The sequence below is a fragment of the Euprymna scolopes genome, chromosome 46 (genome assembly GCF_053919585.1).
Source record: "Euprymna scolopes isolate OS-2025 chromosome 46, ASM5391958v1, whole genome shotgun sequence".
Taxonomy (NCBI): Eukaryota; Metazoa; Mollusca; class Cephalopoda; order Sepiida; family Sepiolidae; genus Euprymna; species Euprymna scolopes.
Window position 1 is genome coordinate 90,056,905 of NC_136527.1, and position 17,358 is coordinate 90,074,262.

At 34.0% G+C, this 17,358-nt stretch overlaps 1 long non-coding RNA gene across 1 annotated transcript; it reads right to left on the bottom strand.

Moving 5' to 3' along the window:
- Window positions 1-671: 671 nt before the first annotated feature.
- Window positions 672-13,966, bottom strand: LOC145270375 (uncharacterized). The gene is made up of 2 exons (XR_013865328.1): window positions 13,149-13,966; window positions 672-2,859 (listed from the first exon to the last, which is right to left on the bottom strand). It is a non-coding gene; the product is annotated as an uncharacterized LOC145270375 (long non-coding RNA).
- Window positions 13,967-17,358: the final 3,392 nt, after the last annotated feature.

Genomic DNA, 17,358 nt, shown 5'->3' on the forward strand with positions numbered 1-17,358 from the left:
CTCCAACTGGAGAGATAAACAAGTGATGAATATAAAGAATGTTGATAAAAACTGTCAAAATATGATAAAACCATATCATAGACAAGTTTAGTCTATGGAGCTTTCTTTATAGTTCTTATAGTCCAGGAAATACTTGGTTGGTTACTAGTTGCCCCATTCATAGTGTTTTGTCAAGTTATCTAGTTATCTATCAATCTATCTGGAAAGATGAACAAGTGATGAATATGAAGAATTTAAAAAAAAAAAAACTGTCAAGGACGCATGAAAATACTTGTACGTTGAAAATACATGTATGAAACACACACACAGATGCATATAAACACTTCATCAAATCTCCACACTAACGTAATGTACTTGCAATAACCCTTATCCCTGAGTTGCTTCCGGGCCTTGATATGTGGTGACCACTGTGTAAAAAACAAAAAAAAAATTTTTACAGGTTATTTCTTCAGAAAAACATTATTTCAGATAATAAGTTAACTTTGCAGATATTTCTACTAATTGACTTGAGAGGATTTTTATTTAAAAAAGATGGCATAACAAAATGTAAACTTAAATTGCAAACAAAGAGAAAAAACTCTTTTCGACTTTCTAAAAATATTACGGCCTTCTATAAAAAAAACCTATGTTGGTCAAAATCTCATGTCACGAAAAAAACAGCAGCAAAAAAGTATAATCAACCCGTCTTTATTTCGATATTTCATACTTGTTGCAAAATCTTAGCAACAGGCAGATGTGAACCATTATTCTTTTTGACTCCTAAGTTTTTTTTTGTTTTTAATAAAACTGTTCGTTTCTATCCACCAAGTCTTTTCTTCTCATTTTTTATTGATTTTATTCGTCTTGTACGTTGAAAATACATGTATGACACACACACCTGCATATGAGCATTTAAACGTCTACCTCTGTCCTTCTCTGGCAGTGGAAAATAATTAAATGAGCTTAATGTTTAATAAATAACTTTATTTGTCATTCTCGTTAGTAGCGTTAGTAGAAGAAAGGAACTGGTTAGTAGATTGAAGTGTTCTTTTGTGAAGATAGATTTAATATATTGCCGGCTTGTTTAAATTAAAAGTATAATCAACCCATCTTTATTTCAATATTTCATACTTGTTGCAAAATCTTAGCAACAGGCAGATGTGAACCTTTAGTTTTTTTGACTATCCAGGAAATACTTGGTTGGTTACTAGTTGGCCCATTCATAGTGTTTTGTCAAGTTATCTAGTTATCTATCAATCTATCTTGAAGGATGAACAAGTGATGAATATAAAGAATTTTCAAAAAAAAACTGTCAAAATATAATAAAACCATATCATAGACAAGTTTACCGGAAGTATCTGATTAGCTGACGGTGTACGTGTATGTTACCATGTGATCAGATTAGCTGGAGATCACATGGGAATTGGAATTTGGCCGTTGAGCAGAGCAGATGGTTTAACAGGTCGTCTCCTCTTTCACTGGGGAGGGAGCTGACATGTCTTAGAATGGAGAATTAAAATTAACCATTCAAGCAAAGATATTCAATTTCCATTCTTTGTCGATCAACACCTGGAAAGTGAATAAAAATTATATAATTTCTTGGAAATGAATGCATATTCGTGCAAACAGGTTCTCGCCTCTCCTCCAAGAATGAGATTAATTCCAGGTGGATCCAGATCAACGACACATTAAAATAAGGCATGTCCAAAATACATGTATAATGCCCACACATGCAAGCACACCCGCATATGAACATTTAAACGATCTAGTTATCTCTCTATCCATCTCGTTCTATCTATTTAACTGGAGATAAACAACAGATGAATATGAAGGATTTTCACAAAAACTGTCAAAATATAACAAAACCATATCATAGACAAGTTTAGTCTATAGAGCTTTCTTTATTGTTCTTATTAATTCATAGTGTTTTGTCAAGTTGGAATAAAAAAATGTAGAATTGCAAACATTTGTTTTTTAGTGTGTTCGCATATGTCTTGCCAAACTAGAACTGACTGCAAATGCCAAACCACAAATGATACAAGAATATGGTTTCTCTCCAGTGTGTATTCGAAGGTGTTTTTGTAAACTGCCGTTTTGAGAAAATGACGATCTGCAGACATTACAAGAATATGGTTTCTCCCCGTTGTGAATTCGCATGTGTTTCGTCAGGTTGGAATGAATCGAGAATGCAGCATCACACACATTGCAAGAATGGGGTTTCTCTCCAGTGTGTATTCTCATATGTCGCGTCAAGCGTGAATTAACCGCGAATGCCAATCCGCAAATTTCACATGCAAATGGTTTCTCTCCTGTGTGTATCAAGCGGTGATTCTTCAAGTGCCAATTCACTGAAAACGCTGCTCCACACACATCGCATGAGTATGGCTTCTCACCTGTGTGGCTTCGTACATGTTTTTTTAAATTGGAAATCTGTGAAAATGATGAGCTGCAAACTTGACACGTAAAGGGTTTCACTCCAGTGTGACTTCGCATATGTTTTATTCGGCTACTACTCTGCGAAAACGAAGCCGGACACAGTTCACAACGAAATGGTTTAATGCCTGTGTGTGTACGCATGTGTAATTTTAGACGATACTTTGTTACAAATGCTGAACCACAAATTTCACAATTGTATGGCTTTGCGTCCACATGGTGTGATCGAACGTGTTTTGTTAAAATTGATTTCTTAATAAATGAAGATTTGCACAACTCACAAAGAAATGTGTTTTCTTCAGATTGTTGTTGCATTTTTTATTTTTCTTATATGATTTACTGTTAAAGTTTTATTTTTTCTATTTTCATATTTCTATGTAAACATTCAAGAAAATGATGAATAAAAATGTTTGAATAATAGAAACACAAGATGTTTCTCTGTTGAATCTGCAAATAAAGAAAAAACATCTTATCAAAACAGATCCAAGGCCATATATTCTACATATACGTATTTATGCACATATGACTTACACGTTTAAAATTATATATATATGGCAGAAACATGTACACACACACACACACACACACTTATATAAGTTTCGTGGTTATGTTTTAAATTCTGAAAAAACAACATATAGACACATATATTCGATTTAAGAATTTATTGCTTGACAAAAGGAATATATAGAAGGGGTTATATTAATTTCCTTAATCCATGGATTTTCAACAATGGCTCATATCATCAGAGGAAATGAATTTAAAACTTAACCACGAAACTTATATATTGCTCTATTCTTAAATATTGAGCTTTTCCTTTTTGGTTAGGATCTCCTTAAAGTAATATCTATCAGGATTTTCATCTGAATTCTATCAATGTCTTATCTCGCTTATATATATATATATATATATATATATATACAAGCCTTAAACTGTATTGTTTCTTTTTCAATGAGTTTGCGTATCTGCTAATGAAAGAAACATCTTAACGGAAATCCTAAGATATACTGTCAATTTAATAGTTTCACTTTTCTATAGAATTAATACATGTTAATATTTAACATTATATATATATATATATATATATATATTGTGAGAAATTCCATATACAGCAGCCACCTTTTCTTGTTTGTCAGCCCTTCACAATTGTATGGTTTTGCGTCCACATGGTGTGATCAGACGTGTTTTGTTAAAAATGATTTCTTAATAAATGAAGATTTGCACAACTCACAAATGTGTTTTCTTCCGATTGTTGTTGCATTTTTTATTTTTCTTATATGATTTACTTTTAAAGTTTTATTTTTTCTATTTTCATATTTCTATGAAAATGTTCAACAAAAAAATTTCCTTGCATTGTTCTAAAACAGAAAATGGTGGATGAAAAGGCTTTAAAAAATGCCACTCTAAAAATTGAATTTAGATTTTTCTCCGATGAATTTACGAATCCGCAAATACAAAAAAGACATCTTATCAGTACAAATTCAAGGCTATATATTCCACATATAAGTATGTCTGTGCATATATTACACGTTTGAGATTATACATGGATGCCTGATACATATATATACATATATATACACACACACACACAAAAGTATTCAATAATACTTAAGAGTCTAATATATATATATATATATATATATATTGAATATAATAAAAAATCTAGATTTGAAATTTCACCATTTCAAATCATAAAATTTAAATTACTAAATTATAGTTTATATATATATATATATATATATATATATATATATATATAAATCTGGGTGGTTATTTTTTGTGTATATCCGTTAGAAGTGTTGAGTGAAATTTGAAGAATAAAACATGTATAAATACATTTGAAGCCAAAACTGCAACACAAATTTTTTCTTTTTATAAAATAAACGGATGTTTATTTTTAAAGAAATATATATATAGTTTTGGCTTCAAATGTATTTATACATGTTTTATTCTTCAAATTTCACTCAACACTTCTGACGGATATACACAAAAAATAACCACCCAGATTTTCAAAATACGCGACCACGCGTCACCTATCCGGCTTCACAAAAACCCCGCAGTTAACAACATCACGTGGACTCTTCATCGAACTATCTCCCACTACATCATGTCGTGGAAGAAGAGAAAAAAAAAAAAAGATTGATAAAGGAGTCTTACTCCGAAATATATTTCTTTAAAAATAAACATCCGTTTATTTTATAAAAAGAAAAAATTTGTGTTGCAGTTTTGGCTTCAAATGTATTTATACATGTTTTATTCTTCACATATATATATATATATATATATATATATATATACAAGCATGGGTGCCCGGCGATGCCCAGGTATTTAGAGGTGTATGTTGAGCAAAAAAAAAGAAAAAAAAAAAAGCGGTAAATTTTTTTAACTTTGACCTCTATTCCTTAACATTTATTGTTTTGGGCTCAAATCAAGTTATTAAGTTTGATTCATGTCCAAGTTTAAATGTAATGTGAACCAATAACAATAAAAGTATGGAAGGGTAGAACATTTGTTAATCCTCATTCAATCCTGGACAATGCCAGGTCTCCCTGTTTGTGTCACATAGTTGGCATACTCATACAGGATATTATGAGGTGCCTTCAATGAATTTCCAGACTTTTTTTTGTACAGGCATTTAAAATTGTCGTAGACTCTTGAAAATTCAGTATGTTATTGCTATAGATCTTATGAGTTGACTGACCAATTTTTATGATTTAAGGTTCAAATCAACAGCTACAGCTGGAATTGGAATGCATCCTACTAAAGTGCTCGTCTGAGCTCCAATCTATGGTCCCCCCTCACCAGATGTTCACGAGAAACACTCGTCTGGCTAAAACCACTATCAATAATTTCCCCCACTTTTTTTCTGTGTCTAAACCTAAACATAGATTCCATGAACAAAGTTTCTTTCTTAGAACTGTGCACCTGTGGAATTGTCTTCCATTTGCCTGCTTTCCAGCTGACTACAATATGGCCGTCTTCAAGTCCAATGCAAACAAGTTCTTGATGAGCCATTCCACTTGACAAATTTACCAAATCTCAACTACTAACGATTACTAGGATTCTGATACTGTACTTTAACCCTTATCCTTCAGTAGCCTCTGGTCCTTGATAAGCGGTGACTCCCATGTAAAAAAAACCCTGATTGTCACAGCTGGTGAATTTCAAAAATGCAATCTGGACGTGAGGACACTTTAGAAGAATGATATTCAATAAAATTGTTTTAAACTTGGAAAAAATGTCACAGAAACGTATGGAATGCTTCAGACTGCTTTTGGACCATCTTGCATTAATTGAAAATCAGTTTTTGAATGGTATAAGAGATTAAAGCAAGGTTCTATAGCTTTAAATGAATTAGATTTATGACAATAACTGCCCTAATAGATTTGTGATATGTTTGAAGTATTCACTTGGGATATTAAGGATTCACGCTCGTAATAAACTTCTGAATATAACGAATCACACTCTTTAATATTTTCTTACAACATTTACAAATGAAACTTCATAAACTAGGTTTCTCTAGTTTGTGCAGTTCTAAATAATGTTTTGGTGATGAGGAATATGGGAACGAGGAAGTGATACCTCCAATTCGCCGTAGAAGTACGAGGAGGAAAAGAACGTAAAAAAAATTACATCCTTGCTGTTGCATCTATCGCCAAACCAGAAATGGTGAAGGTTTAAATCAAGGCTAGTCAATTGAAAAGTGGGGGATGACTTTCGAAAATATCGGCAAAAAAAGTGAGCCCTCCTTGTAGAAAAGTGCCCAGTTGAGGATGAAGGAATTAATGTTTTAGCCAATTTTTCGATATTTGTCGTCCAAAGGGTTGAGCTTCAAAACAATACAAATCTCGTGAAAATCTGTCACCTCTGTTGAAAGTTTTAGGCAGACATACATAAATAATCGCATCAAATTGTAACATAATGTTGACTGATGTTAAGAACAAATTAAGTAAACGATTCAATGATCTTGGCAAAATATCCTGGTTTCTGGGGATAGAATTTACTCAAAGCAAAGGACTTGTTATGATGACTCAATCGAGATACATCGAAAAAATACTATTAAAATTTGGAATGGGAGAGTGCAAGAAACGCTCTGCACCGGTCGAAAATGATATTAATAAAAAGTATACACACAGTCTGAAATAATGAATGACACACAATATCGCGAAATTATGGGTAGTCTTATATATATTTGGACAGAGCTAAACAAGTCCTACATTATTTAAAAGGAACTAAGGAGCAGGAGTTAGTATTTAGAAAATCAAGAAATCCCCTAAAATTAGAAGGTTTTTCGGATTCAGACTGGGCAAACGACGAAGATCGCAAGAGTGTATCTGGATATTGTTTCAGACTCTCAGAAAATGGGCCTATTATTTCATGGAAATCTAAAAAGCAACAGATTGTATCTCTCTCTACGTGTGAAGCAGAATTTATCGCGATTAAACACACAACCCAAGAAGCACTCTATCTTAAAACAATCCTGAAGACTATTTTAGAGCCAGAATTGATTACAAGCCCCGTGGTAATTAATTGTGATAATCAAGCCAGTATAGTCTTAGCACAGAGCACGGATGATTAATCAAAGATCTAGGCATATGGATATAAAATGCCATTTCGTAGAAAGCGAGAGATCTAGGCATATGGATATAAAATGCCATTTCGTAGAAAGCGAGAGATCTAGGCATATGGATATAAAATGTCATTTCGTAGAAAACGAGATAAAGCTACAACGTTTTTTCTCAAAACTTGTTGGTGAATTCGACTGAATATTTTTTTTTTCACTGCCCTGTATGTATATAGATTTCTATATATTAAAAATACAGACCAGCGAAGTTCCACTTATGAGAAGGCTATTACTTTTTTGCATGAATATCAGCAGAAAACCCTAGGGATAATGCTCAGTATATAGATTTTTCTATATATAAAAAGAAAAAAAAAATAGTCCTGGACAAGACGTTAAACTGTATCCATTTTATTTTGTATTAACACTTTAACCTACTAATACTTTTGCTTAGAAAAAAAAAAAAAAAAAAAATCTTTGTAATTTTCCCTTTTTGACGTTTGAACACAATTAAAAATGGCGTCTTTTTAAATGCTAAAATTCTAAGATCCAAATGATTTCTAATTTTTGGTATGTCTAAGTAAATATAAAAATATATATTTATTTTTGAGCAGAACAAACACTAGGGACTTCCCCATTATAAAAAAATAGGGAGGATGTTGGAATATTTTGGGAGACTAATGGGGTATGATCCCACACAGTCGGACGATTCTATTTATAAACGATGCTGCTAAGAACTGACGAATCAAATAAATTCACGTGCTGCTACCAACCAATCAGAAACCAGAATTGCTTCATAAATATTAAACCTTTTCTGGTGCAATTTCACATGTTCTTTCCCGGGTTTCGACACGGTAAGAATATTTTGTTCTGTGGAACTGTCTACTACAAACAAGTCACCTACCAGGACTTGTGTGTAACAGCGAACCATCTGAAACTCAAAATGGCTTACACTTGTACAGGGGGAAACCAGCACCCCATAAAGAGGAGAGTGTCTATATGAATAGCAATTGTCTGATATAAGAAGTTCCCCCACATTGATCATGTAAAATTTGACGTGAATAAATCTAGACGTGACGTGCGTTCACAAGTCTTAGATATTCCTCTCAAATACAGTCTTTGTGCAACTCCACAAGAGCCTTGTGCATCCTATCTTGGAGTATTGCCACTCTGTCTGGCAGCCGCACCATAAGACCTTATGCAGTGATCTGGAAGACGTACAGTGCCGAGCAACCAAGCTGCTGGCATCACTGAAGGACAAGCCATATTCTGAAAGATTGAGAACTCTGAGACTGCCCACTCTTGAGCATCGGAGAAATCGTGGTGACATGATCGATCTCTACAAGTACATCCATGGGATCTATGATACAAAAAAGCCATCTTTTCAGATTGCCAAAAACAGCGCAACCAGGGGGAACAGCCTAAAAATCGTAAAAAAAAACAAAACAAAGGGAATGATCTCACACATGCAGTTGTACACGCACAAACGGTAAACGCATTCAAAAGCAGACTTGACGTCCATTGGAGATTGCTGCCGAGTTTATATTGTCCATCCTCCTAAATGGAGGTGCAAATTCCTGGGTTTCTGTGCCATGCATGCTACAAAGTTGTCTAGGAATTTTTTCCCTTGGAACGATGAACAGGTCCAAAACCTGGACCTCAACCATGTATATGTAAAAGTCATATTATTATCTAGGGGGTATATAAACACTTCTATTTACCCTCCCCCTTCAAAAAATATTACTTCAAAAAATTAAAGATAGACGCAACCTCAATTTGTAACTTGTAGATATTATGATTTAGACAGTATATAAAAAGTTTTAAGGAGTGACCCGACTGAGTGCACTCTCCAAAAAAGCCTTTGACACACACACACACACACACATTTTCGTTTTTATATATACAGGGTGACCAAAAAAAACGGGCCCCAACTCTAATTAGCCCGTTCTTTAGTGTTTTGTCTGAATGAAATGAAACTTTGGTCATAACTAGTTTATTATATTCAATAAATCACATCAAAACACTAGGGTCTTTGGCCTTTTTTCTCCGTTGACTGTAAAATGCTCAGAAAAACAATTGAATATCCTGTTTTTTTTTGTGGGGGGGGGGGTCACCCTGTATAGTTATATTATGATCTTGAGGGACAACATTTTCAAAAAATTAGCAAAAGATTAGTAATTTTGGCTTAAAACAAGTATTGTCCCAACATCTTCTACAAATGACTTAAACCCTTAAGCAAGGTCTTATAACTTTTGATTACATGGAGAATATTAACCATCACATCAGAGTAATGAAGCACACTCGTCACAAACACTGACAGGATTCCTATTTACAATGCCTCCCCACGGGACAAAGTTAGACACCAGGGCCATTTTTTAACGTTGAGAAAAGAACAAAAATAAAAATTGTCTCAGTTATGAAGGATTTCTCCTCCACTGTGAGAGAACAAGAAATTGAAGTGCAGCATCTGAGGAACAGGTACTACACTTTGATCTTGACCTGACGACCAAGAATGTCTGCTCTTATGGTATTAGGGATTGTTCTGAATATAACTACCCTAATAATTTCAGAAATTTGTAATTTACTTCTGAAAAAGTTCTTCAGGATTTCACTGTTTGTTCACCCTTGTCTGTTTGTCTGTCAGCACTTTTCTCATTAACCACGTTTTGAAATTTTTTGAAATTTTGCACAAACATTAAACATGATATGAGTAAAAAAGTAACAAAACGCATTTTCCGAGAAAACTCCGATTGCCCCCCTAGGGGTGCCTTTTGGGTTAAAATGGCTAAAATTGACACTTTTGTGTTTATTAAAAAAAAAAAAATGATGCCTTGGATTTTTATAAAACCTTCTGAAAAGTTGTAACTAACTGATTTCTATATAATTTTGTTTGTCTATACTTCGCAATAACTCTTAGGTGTGCACCAGGGGCTCTTTTAGGGCTAATAAAAACACTCCATCTTTGGGACTATTTTACCATATTTGTCCAAAATTTTCTGTGTATGTCTATTTAGCAGTTTTGCATGGTGCTGAACTCAGATTTAAATATGTTAAGGCCTTGGGAACTTTTGGCACTAAATGGGGGGGGGGGGTTACTTATTCTTTTTTTTTTTTTTTTGTATGGTGCAGAACTCAAATTTTCATATGTTTAGACCTAAAACTGCACTGTTTATGCAGTTTTGCATGGTGCTGAACTCAAATTTAAATATGTTAAGGCTAAATGGGGGAGGGGGGGGCAAATGATGGACTTAGTTATTTTTTTTTTCACATGGTGCAGAACTCAAATTTACGTATGTTAAGGCCTAAAACTGCACCGTTTGTTCATTTTCACCAGGATTTGACGTTCACTGGGGACTTTTATGGCTAAATGGGGGAGGGCGAACAAATACTGAACTTAGTCATTATTTTATGCCTCGTTAACTGTGCACTCACGGGGGACCACGCATGCTTCACTTGTTTATTCCATAACAACCGACATTGGATTTCATAGATTTATTGCAAAACTTTGTTGAAATTACATTCAATGGAAAAATACTTTACAGAAAAATAGTTTCAGATATATTTAAGAAAGGAAAAAGACAAAAATTTGATCGTCTCTTGATGAAATTAGCAGTATTTCTTTGACTACAAACATTTCGACAGCTAATACAATTATTCTTGGTTTCAAATGATTTCAACAGTGTACAGCTAGGGTTAGAGTTGATCATTTCCTCACATGCAAGTATAAGTAAAGAATAACAAAATGGATGAAAGATATAAAATCTCCAATATCATTTTTTTTTGTATATTTTTGGTATTCAGCAGCAAATATGTGGGTTATTCATCTTGATGTTGTCTGGAATCATCTATAATATAAATCTCACCTGTTTAAATTTGTGTATGTATGTTTGTATGTCTTGCAAAAACTTTCGACAGAGGAGACAGATTTTCACGAGATCAGTAGCATTTTGAAGCTCGACCCTTTGGATGAAAAATATTGAAAAAATATGCCAAAAAAAATTCACTTATTAACTGGGCACTTTTTTACAGGGAGGGTAGGTTTTTTCTCTGACATTTTTTGCAAGTCATTCAAACCTCGTATCTACGATGTCAAATAAAAGGTGTTATTTCGACCACCCGTGATGTCACAACCGCAGTAGGCACATTGGTAAGACAGTTTGTTTTTTTCCTCTTTCCTCTGGCGCGTTATGGGTTCAGGACTGCCTGCCTACTACAACTGTTTTTTTTTTTTTGCTTAACACACACCTCCAAACACCCGGGCACCCAGGCTAGTTTATAATATAAATCTTACCTGTCTGTTTAAATGTATGTTTGTATGTCTGCCTAAAACTTTTGACAGAGGCGATGGATTTTCACAAGATCAGTATTGCTTTGAAGCTCGACTCTTCGGACGACAAATATCGAAAAATTTGTTAAAAACATTAATTCCCCCCCCCCTCCTCAACTGAACACTTTTATACAGGGAGAGGTCACTTTTTTCGCCGATATTTTCAAAAGTCATACACTCTTCGATTGACTAGCCTTAATTTAAACCTTCGTCACTTCTGGTTTGGCGATGGACGCAACAGCAAAGACATCACGTTTTTTTTTTGGGGGGGTCACATTCTTTTTCTCCTTTGCAGTACAGGTTTGAACCTGTCTGCCTACTACCACTTTTTTTTTTTTTTTTTTTTTTTGCTCAACACACATCTCCAAACACCCGGGCAACGCCGGGTACCCAGGCTAGTTAATTATCAAAAGTACTGCTGAAATCTTATAAGTAAATTAAGGAAATTCTAAAATGAATAAAAGTTGTCATTCTATAAAAATGTACGACTTTTAAAATCTATAGTGTACAATGCGTACGACATTGTTTTTGTTTTGAAAAAAGAAATTTTTATTAATTTTATTCTAATACAGTAGATGCTCAAATAATGAATGTTTTATTTTGTGTTCTTAGAAATTTTCAGCATCACTTTTGGTAAATATGAAATATCTTCACTCATTTTATTTTTATCGACATCATTTATATTTATAGCATTGATGCAGTGTTTACCGATGTATTGGAAAATTCAAAATGGCGCCCAACACTCTCTTTAACATGGTAAGTTTGGGAAAATGTGTTATAAATAATAAACTAGATAAAATACTATTAAAAAAACACCGAATATATGTCAACTTATGTCACGGTAACATATAATGAGCGAATTTCTAACAGTATTTTGTCTAGTTTATTATTTATAACATCTTTAGGGTTTGTATTACTGTACACATAGATTCGAAAAAGTTGTCAAAAAACAAATATATAACAAATAAATGTTATCAAAGGCAAGATAAGTTACTTTTCTACCAAACTGGATATATTTTTTTGGGTTTGTTTTACAATACACATAGATTCGGAAAGTTATCAAAAAACAAATAAATGTTATCAAAGGCAAGATAAGTTACTTTTCTACCTAACTGGATATGTTTTTAGTATTTTTATTTAATGTAACATGTTTATTAAGCTAAAAAAAACATGGTAAAACTATACAAACACCGTGACAGCGAATTAACCCTAACCCTAACCCTGACCCTAACCCCTAACCCTAACCCTAACCCTAAACCTAACCCTAAACCCTAAACCTAACCCTAAACCCTAAACCTAACCCTAAACCTAACCCTAACGCTGTCACGGTGTTTGTATAATAATACCAAAAACATACAGTGTTTATCGATGTATTGGAAAATTTAAAATGGCGCCGGACTCTCTGTTGAACAGGGTAAGCATGGGAAAATGAGTTAAAAATAAAAAATAAACAAAATACTGTTAAAAGCGTGGGCCCCACCGAATATATGTCAGCCTATGTCACGTTAACATATATTGAGCGAGTTTCTAACAGTATTTTGTATAATTTTTTAGTTTTAACTCATTTTCCCAATCTTACCGTGTTCAACAGAGAGTCCGGCGCCATTTTAAATTTTCCAATACATCGGTAAACAAGGTATGTTTTCGAACTGAATAAACATTTTATATTAAATAAAAACTCTAAAAAATTACATCTTGCCTTTAATAACATTTATTTGTTATACATTTGTTTTTTGAGAACTTTTTCGAATCTATGTGTATAGTAATATACAAACCCGAATCCATTTTTCTAAATTCGAAATACTTAAAAACACACACACACACACTGAATTATTGCGAGATTATACTTACTGTTTTTATCGTCAGTTTTTTTTTTTTTTTTACATTTTTTCTGATTTTCTTTGCTGAGGAGAAAGTTCAATAGATCATAAAAGAAAAGAAAGAATCTAAAATTCTTTCTTTTTTTTAAGTTTAGGAAATTTTCTATCTTGTTTTCTTTTCGCAAAAAAAAAAAAAAGAAAGATGGCGTCGTCAAGGGAGATAATCGATCATGTCTTAATACCTTTACACAAGTAAAGATTTTTCGGTATTTTTTTTTTTTAGATTAGGTCCACCTCCGCAATTTCCTTTGGTAAATGTTTACTTAAACTACAACAGAACGCCGACCAATAAAACTTGTTTTATGAAGGTTTTCGGGGTCGTTGACAACGAATCTGATATTCAAACCCGTCGCAAATTTACCGGTTGCATGGTAATAACCCGGGGAACCCTCGCAGTATTTTCACCGCCATCGTTTAGCGGTTGGTTCGGTTCTAAACCTTTTTTGACCCAGGACCCCTTTTCCCTTCTTTTTTTTTCTTGGTAGACCCCCTTATAATTTTTGGTCATAAAACAATATTCTATTTCTCAATATAATTTTTTGAGCTTTTAATAAACAAATAAATATTATATAATTAAACTTTATTTTGAAATGAAAACTAATTTAATGCAAATAAAGTATTTTACAACAATTATAATAATGAAAACTTGATTAACGCTAACTGTTTTTTGTGTTTTTGTTTTTGTAAATTCACGTAATGGAATGAATGTGTGTGTGTGGTTTTGGTACTTATGCAGGATACGGGCCGTGCTATTTTGTAGATAGGATTTTTAAGTTATACTCAATTTTTACGGTATGTTTTGTTCCTTTAAATTGTTAGGTGAATGTACATACATCTCAACCTTAAAAAATTTACTCGCAAAAATGTCCAAATTTTTCACAGATAAAATTGATTGAAAATCGCCCCCCAAAATTTGATTTTCGCCCACTAGGGGGCGATTCGCCCCCGGTTGAGAACCGCTGGTTTATGTGATGCGTCGATGCGACGATGCGTTCGCGCGTGGACGTGCGTAGTAAGGTGACTTGTCACATTGCGGAAAATTTTTTTAGCAGATATTTAAAATAACAAGAAAGTTTTCAAAAACAAAAAAAATGTGGTTCATTTTTCTGTGTTACATAGTTTTTGATGCTTTTTTAATCTATCTAAAAAATTAAGCATGAAATACTAGTGTCTGTACGTATAAATATGTTACGACGCCATATAAAGCATGTTCACGACTTCGTAAGCAGTATATATATATATATATATATATATATATATATAAAACTACATTATTTAATACAAAACAAAGTAAAGTTCCTACATTACTGCAATAATTTGGTAGGCACATAAAGATGTGTGATAGTGGCTTGTACGTGTTGACCTCTGTGGAAGCGAGCACAAATAGAGGTTACAGTTCATATTTTACACAAGCAATATATAGCTTCATTATAACAGTCTTGGATTGTTCATAGTGTATTAGTTCTACATGTAAGCATCTTAAAGGTACCAATGTTTATACAAAAAATATGCAAGCCTACCTCACATTTTTGTTTGCCATTCTTCGAGTACATGCTTACAAAGCGTGCGGGTTTATACGTGTGCACTGCTTGGTGTTGTGGCAGTTGACACGGTTAAGATTCGGATTAAAAATTGCTATAAAAATAAATACAATTTAGGCGCGCAGTATGATTATGATTATGTTGGCGCATGAAAAATAAAAAATAACTCCCACGCAAATTCCGGCGTGGCCTTATATATTAAATCGACTCAAAACGAGCGGACGTAGTACAGAGCACCCCACGTGATGTTTCCGTCCAATGGGATTTCTCCAAGGACATTTTTCTAAACTTTTCTTCTTAAGCTCGCTTGGAGCCGGTCCAAATAGTATTTAAGCACACACAAACATCAAATCTCTCTCTCAACTGTATTTTCATTCGGACATTCCACACGTGTTACAATCACTCTTCTATTTTCCCCGCTCTGCGCGCTTCATGCAATTTCACAGGCGAACATTATCTATTGCCTCTCTTAACATGTTTTAACATATGAACAGTTCAACAAAAAAAGACATTCTCCTTTTTTTATACGAACACTTAAAAATGATTTCTGAACTCATTATAAAGAGAATTATATTTTATTTGTTAATGGTTGGTTTCTGGGAATAAACCTCCGTTTGTTTTGCATGTAAGTCTTCTTTTTATTTTTATTTATTTGTGGAGGAAGTTAGTTCCTAAAAAGGCCTGACGACCCTGTAGTGTTATTATAGAACTACTTTCATACGCGTAACAAGGAAATCATGGCGTATGAATATTGATGTAAACCGCCTAATACATATCGTATTCGACAACATGGTGTAGACCTCTACACACGTACCTTCAATCTCTCTTCCTATGTAAATATGTAATAAAGTTCTATATCAAATAAAACCACAACTTGGTTATCAATTACTTATAATAACAAACTTAAACTAACGACATGGTGGCAGACCCCCACAGTGTCAAGCAAAAAAGAGGGAAAAGTCAAGGGAAACGGAAGGCTATGTCAGAGGTCACAGGAAATGTATGTGTATCAAAGTTATGTGATGCTTCCACTCCATGCGTGCGGGTGCTACTGCACACAGCTTGTTCCGTGTCTGTGTGTTTGATCTAGACAAAGCAAATTTGGCAGACGTAAACGGCTCAGTATAAATAATTATTTAATTATCTATATATCTATAAAAGTGAACGTGTCTGTCTGTCTGTCTGTGTGTCTGTCTGTCTGTCTGTCTGTCTGTCTGTGTACATTTCCTTACGCAATAACTCTGTCAATTTTTAGTCTATAGACTCGAAATTTGAAATACCGGGTACTGAGATTTGGGAAAATCGATGTGACGGGTGTCAGCCAGAAATTTGGCTGTTAAGGGGTCAAATTTCAACGATTTGACCTTTAAGAACTCTACCAAACTCCTCCAACAATTTTGGGTCTAGACACTTGAAATTTTAGATATAGGTTCCTTGAACCTGGATCTAACTTAATAAAGTGATTTGAGCCCGAAACTATAAATTTTAAGGGGTCATAATAGGGGTCAAATTAAAAAAAAAATTTACTCTTTTTTTTTTTTTTTTGCTCAGCATACACCTCCAAACACCCGGGCAACGCCGGGATGAAATGCTAGTTATCTATATATCTATAAAAGTGAACGTGTCTGTCTGTCTGTCTGTCTGTCTGTCTGTCTGTGTACATTTCCCTACGCAATAACTCTGTCAATTTTTAGTCTATAGACTCGAAATTTGAAATACCGGGTACTGAGATTTGGGAAAATCAAGGGGTCAAATTTCAACGATTTGACCTTTAAGAACTCTACCAAACTCCTCCGACAATTTTGGGTCTAGACACTTGAAATTTTAGATATAGGTTCCTTGAACCTGGATCTAACTTAATAAAGTGATTTGAGCCCGAAACTATAAATTTTAAGGCGTCATAATACGGGTCAAAGTTTTAAAAAATTAACCATTTTTTTTGTTTTTTTGCTTTTTTTGCACAGCATACACCTCCAAACGCCCGAGCAACGCCGGGCACCCCTGCTAGTAATTATATATTATGTAAATATCACCTGTCTCTTTAAATGCATGTATGTATGTATGCATGTTGGTGTCAGGTCATGTCATATGTATATATATATATATATATGGTCAGGTCATGTCATATGCTACTGGCACCATATAACCCAGTACTACTTGCCTCATGGTCGGGTCACCAGTAACTAAACTGGTTCCCCCACAGACTTGTTTGTGTAGGAGGGTGGCTAGTCTCCCTGAAGGATTAAAAACAAGAGCTTCCAAAGGGCGAATGAACCCTTTTTCGGGGTCAACGGCCAATTAGCACCATGTGTTTTAGTGTGTAAGTAGTGGTGTAAGTAATTTTCTAGCATGGTAGAGAGAGCCCACCTTCTTTGCAGCAGCCATGGCAATGCTCTCAATGTATCTATTCCAGTTCATGTTCCCTGTGAACGTTAAACTGAGGAGTTTGAAAAAAGAACTTTCAGATAATGTATAGTAGAGAAGGTTTCTTGTAATTATTGAAGGAAACAAGCTTAGTCTTGGCAGCATTGATTGTGACTTTCTCAAGTGTTTCTGCCATTTCCTGAGATATGTGTTCATTTGTTTTCCCCTCGTGCCTGTTATAGAGTGTGTTGTCATCAGAAAATATGCCCAACTCAG